A 10,543-nucleotide genomic window follows, 5' to 3' on the forward strand; every position below is an offset into this window, starting at 1 on the left:
TTCCACTGACCCTTTTTTCCTTTTCATTCTCCTATTCCCTCTGGTTCCATCCAGATCCTAAATCTCAAATTACTCAATGACAAAGAAGGCTGACCCTGGAGAGCTTCCACCCAGAAAGAAACATGAATTATCTGTAATTTTGCCAGAAATCATGATTGAGTTCTTTCTAGCATAGATGTGAAAGATATTTAGATTAGCCCTGTGAGAGTGCTTAATTAAACTGCAGTGTCACGCCTGAGCCTCTTTGTGGTTTGGACATTATTAGAATTCTCTTGACTGCTTCCGGTGAAACTTTCTTGTTATTCCTCAAGTAATTACAGGTATTAGATGCTCTGGCAAGACACATATTTCCAGTGTGGGGCTGTTCAAAATCCAGAAGCTATTTGATAGGCAAGACACCTTTTGCTCCTATTCAGTTGAGTTGCTCAAACCAAACAGTGCTTTCTTATCAGAGTCTCCTTATTTTGAATTAAACCTTATAAATACAGTTTAACACACTCATTTGAAGTAATCTAAAACACTCATGTATCAAAGTTATAAAACAAAATGATGAGTAAAATGAACAAATAGAGGAAAATCTTGGGGAAAAAAAGACAGAAAATGTGGAAGATTTCATTGTTAACTCTGTCTTCCTGCATGTGGAGGTGGATGGGCAACAAATGGAGGCTTTTAAGGATTGGAAAATAGGGACTGAGTGGGGTGTTTTTTGGTCTTTTTTCTTTTTTTAAATAAAATGATCCATTAAGGATCCAGGCAACAGGGTCTATTGTATTTATTGTCAATCTATTGTCAGTCTATTGTATTTATTGAGCACTTACTGCATGCAAAGCCCGATACTAAGCACTTGGGAGCATACAATATAACATTATAATAGTCAACTTCCCTGCCTAGAATGAGCTTACCCTCTAGAGAGAAGTAAGGACTGGAATGTGTAGAGAAAGAGCAAAGAGCTCAGTGAAAAAGCTAAGGTAGTAGTCAAGGTGGGAAAGAATAATAAGTGGTTTGTTTAGTATGGTAACAGTTGGGATGGAGAGGAAAGGGCAGGTTTTAGCAATGTTGTGAACGAAGAAGCAACAGGATTTGGTGACACACTACATATATGGGTTAAATGAGTGAGTTTAAAACTAAGGTTATGGGTCTGTGAGACAGAGAAGGTAGGGTATCCAATGTCCTGAATCCTCTGGTGAGAATCAATATAAGCAGATGGGACTCCATTTCTGTTCTGCATGGACTAACAATCTAAGTAGGAGGGAGAATAGGGATTTTATTCCCACTTTACAGATGAGGAAACTGAGGCACAGAGAAGTTAACTGACTTGCCCAAGATCACACAGCAGGAAAATGGCAGAACCGGGATTAGAACCCAGGTCCTCTGATGACCAACTCCCTGCTCTCTGCTTTCAACCATGCTACTACAGCACATCTTTCCTGGTCATTTTTTCCTTAAACCTAAGAGTTAGATAGTAACGCAAGCAAATGCTTTCCGATTTCTGGGTCAAATATTTTTCTGCAAAAAGGATCACATTCATCTACTAGGGCTGCTGACTCCGACTCACAATAGCTACAAACACAGTTGGGTTTGTGTGTACAGATACACTCTCTCTGTCTCTCTCTCACTCGACCATGGACATTGTGACATTTAGGTAAGGCTGACCTGTAGTTAGGTGGCAGATTGACCTCCCGGAAAAGGTAATGCGTTGACCAAACCCTGCCTCTTCTCAGCCAAAGTCTGCCCTCAAGTGTCAGAGCTTTTAATGAAACTAAAAGTGGAAGAGAAGCAGCATGCATGGCCTAGTGAAAAGAATATGGGCCTGAGAATCAAAAGGAACTGGGATCTAATCATGGCTCCCTCGCTTGTCTGCTGGGTGATCTTGGGCCAATCACTTAACTTCACTGTGCCTCAGTTACATCATCTGTGAAATGGGGATGAAGACTGTGAAACGTGTGGCTTCTGGTCTATCTACAACCTGATTATCTTTGTATCTACCCCAGCACTCAGTACAGTGCCTGATAAATAGTAAGTCCTTCACACAGACCAAATAAAAAAAATTTTAAAAACCCTCTGAATTTGCCTGAGACCATCCAAGCTTAGGTACAGACATATAACAAAGGAAGCACGTCCTCTCCAATAATCAGTGGATGAGTCTTTGCTATTGAGTGCTTGAGTATTATATTAAACATTTGGGAGAAATAATTAGAGTAAGTAGATTTCCACGATTATCTAATCAGCAGCTGCTTTTGACTCTGGAATGCTCACCGGGGCAGAAAAGTTCCCTCTCCTGTTCTCTGTATGATTGATTCCCCTTGAAAATACCATCATTCACAATGGGCTTCATATAGGTATGGACAATTTATCAAGCATCATTATTGCCTTTTCAAATGTTTTTGTATAACAAATATTGCATCTATAACATAGCATAAAAGCTAGTATCTTTATTAATAAGTACATATACTGGAATAGATTCATTCATTCATTCAATCGTATTTATTGAATGCTTACTGTTTGCAAAGCACTGTACTAAGTGCTTGGAATGCACAATTGGGCACCAGGTAGAGACAATCCCTGCCCAACAATGGGCTCACAGTCTAAAAGGGGGAGACATACAGCAAAACAAAACAAGTAGTCATGCATCAGTAGCATCAAAATAGATAAATAGAATCATAGATATATACACAATAGAATGTGATGTATATACACAATGGAATAGATGGCAGTTATTATATGAAAATAGTTCACAGACCAGCTTTTATGTCAGAATGAATATATCTGGACACTCAACCATAACAGCTGGATAGATATTTTTCTTTCTCTTGTATTGTTTCTATTCTATAGTACTTTTTAATTAAACAATTATACCAAGGATTCCTGAAATTCATTACTTACTGTTTAGCTTTAGGTGTAACATTAAGGTGAAAGCTAAACCCAATTTTCTTTAACAGAGGTACTTATATATTGCCTATCTGGAGTATGGTGGGAGAAACTACAGCCGTTGATCCTCTCACCATCATAAATTCACTCGTTTGGCGATCCTAACTTAGTTTTGAGTTGCTACATAGCACAGTGGATAGAGCACAGGCCTGGGAGTCAGAAGGTCATGAGTTCTAATCCTACCTCCGCCTTTTGTCTGCTGTGTGACCTTGGCCAAATCACTTAATTCTCTGTGCCTCAGTTGCCTCATCTGAAAAATGGGGACTGAGATTGTGAACCCATGAGGGGCAGGGACTATACCCCACCCCATTTGCTTCTTTCCACCCCAGCACTTAGTACAGTGTCTGGCACATAGTAAGCGCTTTACAAATACCATTATTATTATTATATCCTAAAGAGGGCAGTGAAGTGAGCCCCATGTGGGAAAGGGATTATGTCTCCCCTGCTGTACTCATAGAACAATGCTTGAAACATGGTAAGCTTTAACTAATACAATGATTGTAATGATGCGTAATGTACAGACTTTGATCCTGTCTACTTTGGGATCTTCCATGGTGTTCAGCAGCAAACCCCTAGTGAATGATATCCATAACACCACTCTGTTATCACTCCTGTCTCACAAGAATTAGATCAGTCCTGGTACTTTAAACCCTGGGAGAGAAATGGGTGCCATTTCCTGTAAAATATTCTGTCATCCCCTTCGACAATAGAATGTTACAGCAGATGGTGTAAATTTACCTCCTATCTATGACACTTCTGGATCTACAAAACATCATATTTTTGCTTTTGGGTTTAACATATACAACCTCAGCTTTTTATCTTTTTGGCATTTTCATTTTATGAGATTATTTCTAAACAGACATGTGAACAAGAAATCTCACATGCCCTTACCACAGTGAGCTTACAGTCCAGAGGTTGCTGATAAGAGAGTGTTTTAGGAGAGCAAAAATGTGAATTCCATTGATCATTTTTAGGCAGTAACTCTATGCCAAATCTATTTCAACTCTCTGGCCCATAAATAGTCATTATTGGTTTTGATTTTATGGGTGTGCAGGAGAGCTGTGGGAAGCCCATCAAAGGGCAGGGACTGTATTTGTTACCGATTTGTACATTCCAACCGCTTAGTACAATGCTCTGCACATAGTAAGTGCTCAATAAATACTATTGAATGAATGAATGATAACATGACTCATGACATGTTTAAGTAACTTGCTCTCCAGTCAGAATTCAGGAGTCCAAGTTAAACTTATTCCTTGGATTCACTGGTAAGGGGAAAGCTTGACTTTCAGTTAAAAGAGACATTTAAGATTTTTTCCTATTATGGATTTTGTGTTGGATGTTCAGGAGAATGATAATTCCTCTCTGGGGACTATTGAGAGTGTGAGTGGGAAATGGGCTATTTTCCTAATGTACTTTTAAAATAATGAGTAGAACAGAGGAGGGTGGTGATAAGACAAGTTTTTAACTCCTAAACCTAAATTGAAATCTGAATAACTTTGGTTATAATTTATAGGAAAAGCAGAAAATCATTTTTTGCTTTCAAAGATGAACTTGAATATGTAGATTCTAAAGAAAATGGGATATTTGTGTCCTAAAAGGTTTCTAGAAGACTAAAGAAGACCATTATGAGTGTTTGAGTGAGCATGCACTCATAAAAAGTTGTCTCTCTTTATTGCTGATTGAACTTTCCAAGCACTTAGTACAGTTCCCTGCACACAGTAAGCACTCGATAAAAACAGTTGAATGAATGAAAGAATGAATAAAAAAGTCTGGGGGGGATTTGGTGAACATGAGTTCCTGTACCCAGAGCACTGGGCCATCCTGATGGATAGAGCATGGACTTGTTAGTTCATTCATTCATTCATTCAATAGTATTTATTGAGCGCTTACTATGTGCAGAGCACTGTACTAAGCGCTTGGGATGAACAAGTCGGCAACAGATAGAGACAGTCCCTGCCATTTGACGGGCTTACAGTCTAATCGGGGGAGACGGACAGACAAGAACAATGGCAATAAACAGAGTCAAGGGGAAGAACATCTCGTAAAAACAATGGCAACTAAATAGAATCAAGGCGATGTACAATTCATTAACAAAATAAATAGGGTAATGAAAATATATACAGTTGAGCGGACGAGTACATTGCTTTGGGGATGGGAAGGGAGAGGTGGAGGAGCAGAGGGAAAAGGGGAAAAAGAGGGTTTAGCTGCAGAGAGGTAAAGGGGGGGTGGCAGAGGGAGTAGAGGGACAAGAGGAGCTCAGTCAGGGAAGGCCTCTTGGAGGAAGTGAGTTTTAAGTAGGGTTTTGAAGAGGGAAAGAGAATCAGTTTGGCGGAGGTGAGGAGGGAGGGTGTTCCAGGACCGCGGGAGGACGTGACCCAGGGGTCGACGGCGGGAAAGGCGAGACCGAGGGACGGTGAGGAGGTGGGCAGTGGAAAGAGAGAAGGGAGGAGAGGTAGGAAGGGGCAAGGTGATGGAGAGCCTTGAAGCCTAGAGTGAGGAGTTTTTGTTTGGAGCAGAGGTTGATAGGCAATCACTGGAGTTGTTTAAGAAGGGGAGTGACATGCCCAGATCGTTTCTGCAGGAAGATGAGCCGGGCAGCAGAGTGAAGAATAGACTGTTAGTTAGGAGAACTGTGTGTGACCTCCTGCAAGACACTTTAATTTTGTGCCTCCATTTCCTCATTTGTGAATGGAGTTTAAATACCTTTCCTCTCCCCCATGTGGGACTGAGACTATAAGATCTGATTGTATTTTATCTAGCTGATCAGTTAGTACAGTGTTTGGCACACAGTGCTAAACCCCATAGTCATAATGAAGAGAAAGCCTGATTCCATAATACAACTCTCTTTGTGCTGCCTAAATTTGATATAATTATGCTAAAATAGCATTACAATAGTAAATTAACATGACATCTCATGGGATATGAAGTAAAGGAAAAAAAAGAACAAACCACTTAGGACTCTTAATGTCTCATTGGAGTTTGGATAGGTTTGAAGTGTGGGATGTTCTCAAATTTCAACAAATGTTTCAGGTTATAAAATATGAGGGAAGCTTGGTAGATTGGATAAAGCAATGGCCTAGGAATCAGAAGGTCTTGGGTTCTAATCCTAGCTCTGCCACTAGGTGCGGTGTGACCTTGGGCATATCACTTCATTTCTCAGTGCCCATCTGCAAAATGAGGATTGAGACCATAAGCCCCATGTGGGTCAGGGACCCTGTCCACCTGATTAACCTGTATCTACCACTGTGCTTAATATACTTCCTAACACATAGCCAGTGCTGAACAAATACCACAATTATTATTATTATTATAATAAACTGCACATCAACTTCTGTTGCTGATCTTAATCTCATCTCTCTTACCCAATTCATAGTTCCCACTTTTCAGACTGTAAATTCCTTGTGAACATGGAAAGTGTCTACGGACTGTTATACAGTATTCTCCCAAGTACTAATTATACTCTCAAAAATCACTCAATAAATATGATTGATCAATCATTTAGCAGTTGTTATGTGCAGAACACTCTACTAAGCACTTGGAAGAGTAACCCCACCAATATAACAGACACCTTCCCTGCCCATGATGAGCTTACTTCTTGATCTGCTGCTGGAATCTTCATATCCCTGAAAAGAGATTTGATGAGGAGAAAATTTCTCTGGTCACTTCCCATGGAATGATGTCAAGAGCCCCACAGTAGCCATCTTCAGTGACAATTCCAATTTCATAGTGGTCAGGCCAGGATCAGGCACTGAAATATGTGGCATCAAATTTTCAGAGCCTCATGTGTGGCGATACTGTGAAGGAGCAGTCAGAGAGGGAGAAATGAAAGGGAGATAGTATCACGTTGGTAAAACTAAGGCCAGAGAAGCTTTCAAGCAGAAGGTGATGAGGACTGTGGAAGTGGTTTAGGATAGAGTAAAGCCCCCTTGATTTAACCAGAAGGTGAACCTTGTTAAATTTAGTGATTGGTCTCAGAGGAAAGAATGTAGACTCCAAAATAGAGATAATGAAGGAGATAACCGATAGGAAATAAGTGGACAGATCCAGTAATTGTGTTAAAAATTAACCAGCCTCCTTGTGGTATTAGAGAAGCAGCATGGCTCAGTGGAAAGAGCCTGGGCTTGGGAGTCAGAGGTCATGGGTTCGAATCCCGGCTATGTCACTTGTCAGCTGTGTGACTGTGGGCAAGTCACTTAACTTCTCTGTGCCTCAGTTCCCTCATCTGGAAAATGGGGATTAACTGTGAGCCTCCTGTGGGACAACCTGATTACCTTGAATCTACCCCAGTGCTTAGAACAGTGCTCTGCACATAGTAAGAGCTTAACAAATACCAACATTATTATTATTAATACTTTGTAGTATACTATTCAAAGTGATTTCATTTAGCGCTTTCTTAATTACAGGGACAAGGGTTAGTTAGCCAAACTCTTGTTACATATTGAGGTGGTGAATTTATTGGCAGCAATTTCTTAAAGTGCCTACATTTATATTAAATCACTCCAAGAAAATATATTGAGGGTCTTTCCACTTCCTTGGCTTCAGGGATCAGAAAGAAAAGGAGAGTAGGAAAAATACATGATTTTGCTCTAAAGAGTTTTGGAAATGATTTGCACAACAAAGGAGGCCTCTCCTTTATTACTGTTGCCACATGAATGTATTTCATAACCTCAGCCCAGTTTATAGACAGAGATACACTTCACTTGGAATAATCCTTCTTCAACCACAGAAAATCACATCTTTCAGTAAAACTCAGAAGAAAAAAAACCCCACCCATTCTCGATTTATGAATCCACATAACATTCAGAGCACTTTATTTTAATGAGTTCATTGTGTACTCCTCATCCTGGCTCCGAGTGAGATGACAGGGATCTATAACTCACAATGCAGCAGTCCTGATAGGATGATGAAGAGCTGCCTCTCTTCCTTATGCCAACATAGCTTCCTTTCATTGCTCCCTCCCCCGCTCACCCCGCCATTCTCTGGGCATTGTTTATCCTTGGCATCATCAGTCACCAGGCAGTGCAGTTTACAAATACTCTTGTGGCAGGTGGAGGAAAAATTGTAGCACCAGTAAAGTGAAATCCATCAAATCCCTTCCAGGCTGTAGCTTGAAGCTTCTTTTCTAGCTCCCGACTGAGCCTGATCTTGGTTTAGATAACATTTTACTTATAAAAGATGAATTCTCTTTCCCAGATGTGTTTGTCAGAGCAAGATGGTCCATTCATTTGCTTTTTTCTTTTGTGCTGACAGAAGCTGACCAACTTCCAAGAAGTAGGGAAGATTGAATCAATTATACCTGGTCTTTCTTTGTTAGTGAAATCAAACACATGGCCTTATGTGGTAGTTCTCACCTATCCCTGGCACTAGGATAAAGTGAATATGAATAGGATCTAAAATAATTTAACTGACCATAACTTTGCAGTTAAAGGGAAATCACCTTCAACAATTTTGTTTATCGAGGTCTGCAGATTGTCCTTAATTTGCTTATTGCCAGCAGTGAATTCCTGAAAGAGAGGGAAATTTCCACTCTGCCTTCCAAGAGCCAGGGGTCAGTTTTAGCTCTGCAGATGGGTTCAGCTTCCATTGTTCTCCACATACATTAATTGAGTGCTCTATGGCATCATGTCACGGTACCAGGAATGGTGGATTTGCATGGTTGGATTAAATGTTGTTACAAATTCGAAAAGACTGCAGTCTCAGCGTGCATGCAATGCAGGATGATAGGAAGTCTGATCAAAGATTTGATGGGGGAGACATTTTAAGTGAAGCTGATGCTATACTTGTCCTTCTCTCTGACACCTTTATGGAAATGCTATATCACAGTGCGGCAGAGGTACCTGAAGGTTGTTTCCATAGGCAAGAAAGAAAGATTTTTAAGAATTTTCAATCAGGGTATCTCACCTTTTCTTAAAAAAGAAAGGAAAAGAAGCACTTCTTGAATCCATGTGTTAGCCTTGTTCTCTTCCTCCCCTTTATATCTGTTCTTATATATGCTCTCCACTGGACTGGGAGGTGAATCATGGAAATGCAATAAATTGCTAAAAAATTAAATTGTGAATGGATTAATTTATTTTGAGCCAGATATTTAGTGAGGGATAATGACTGTGAATTTGATGTCAAACTAGATATTTATGAGGCATCTGATATCAATAATTTTAGTATTTTTTAAGCATTTACTTGGTGCCAGGCACTGTACTAAGATCTGGGATGGATCCAAGCAAATCATTTTGGACACAGTCCCTGTTCTACGAGGGCTCACAGTCTTAATCCTCATTTTACAAATGAGGTAACTGAGGCACAGAGCAGTGGAGTGACTTTCTTAAAGTAACACAACAAAGTGGCAGAGCTGGGATTAGAAACCATAACCTTCTGACTTCCAGGCCCATAGTGAATTCACTACGCCATACTGCTTCCATGACAATTATGAACATAGACCTCACAATGCCTCGGAAATGTCTACAGGTTTCTCTGCAAAGTTACTTTTTTACTTAGACTGTGAGCCCCATGTAGGACTGTGACTGTGTCCAAACTGATTAACTTGAATCTACCCCCGTGCTTAGAACAGTATCAAGGGCTTAACAAATACCATAATCATTATTTATTATAGATCTCTTTGCCTCCCAGAGCACAGTTTTATTATTTAGTTCCTGCTGTGTATTAATATTTGTTATTAGGCTAGAAATAAAGTGGTTTATCTGAAATAAGTGAGGAAAAATAGCTTGTTTCTTATCTCTACTACATTCTTTCACTTACTATGTTCACTGTTACTGCCCTGGAGAAAAACATTTTGATGGGGACATGTTTCTTTAATCTTCTTTAACAAGAAAATGAGTTTGATACTGTTGGCCATAAGTGCTAAGTATTCAGCTATTTCCTTGAATGTTTGATTTTTTTTTTCTCATGAATGATTCTTGTGACTGTTTAGCAATATACTAATAGTCAGTGGTACCCTATTAGATCTATGCAATTTATAACAAACCAAAGCATCTTTTATGAGGATTTGAGTATGTGTCTCAAATAATAAACCATATTAATCCAGTAGTTAAATGGCACCACTTAAATATGTTAAATTACATATGGCAAAATTAATATAATGGATTTCATCAGTAATCAACTATCATATATATTAATTTTGTCCTCTAGATTGAAATAGGTTTGTTGTGGTCAGGGAACCTGTTTACCAACTCCAATTCTCCCAAGTGCTTAATGCAGTGCTAAGCACATAATAAGCACTCAATAAATGCCATTAATGTTAAAGATGATGATTGTTGGCAGTCATGAAGATGGCACTGATGTCCACCATTGATTTTTGTTTCACTTTCCCACCTTCCTCATTTATCTATGCATGCTGTGTTTGACTTCCTTTCATTAAATGTCCCTCTGAAATTAACTCTCTAAAGATAGGGGCAAGAGAATCCACCAAAGGAGTTATTAAATTAAAAGATTTAAACACAGATTTAATGGACACTAATTTTCCTCCTCTTCTCCATGTTATTCTCAAGAATTAATCTACCTAACAAGTCTTTGTTCCCTCTCATTGAGTGTGTTGTCCTGGACACCTTAACTCCAAAGTGTAGAGAATATCTGAATAAAGCCCTATTCTGGGTAAAACCCC

This window comes from Ornithorhynchus anatinus, chromosome 12, assembly GCF_004115215.2.
Source record: "Ornithorhynchus anatinus isolate Pmale09 chromosome 12, mOrnAna1.pri.v4, whole genome shotgun sequence".
Lineage (NCBI taxonomy): Eukaryota > Metazoa > Chordata > Mammalia > Monotremata > Ornithorhynchidae > Ornithorhynchus > Ornithorhynchus anatinus.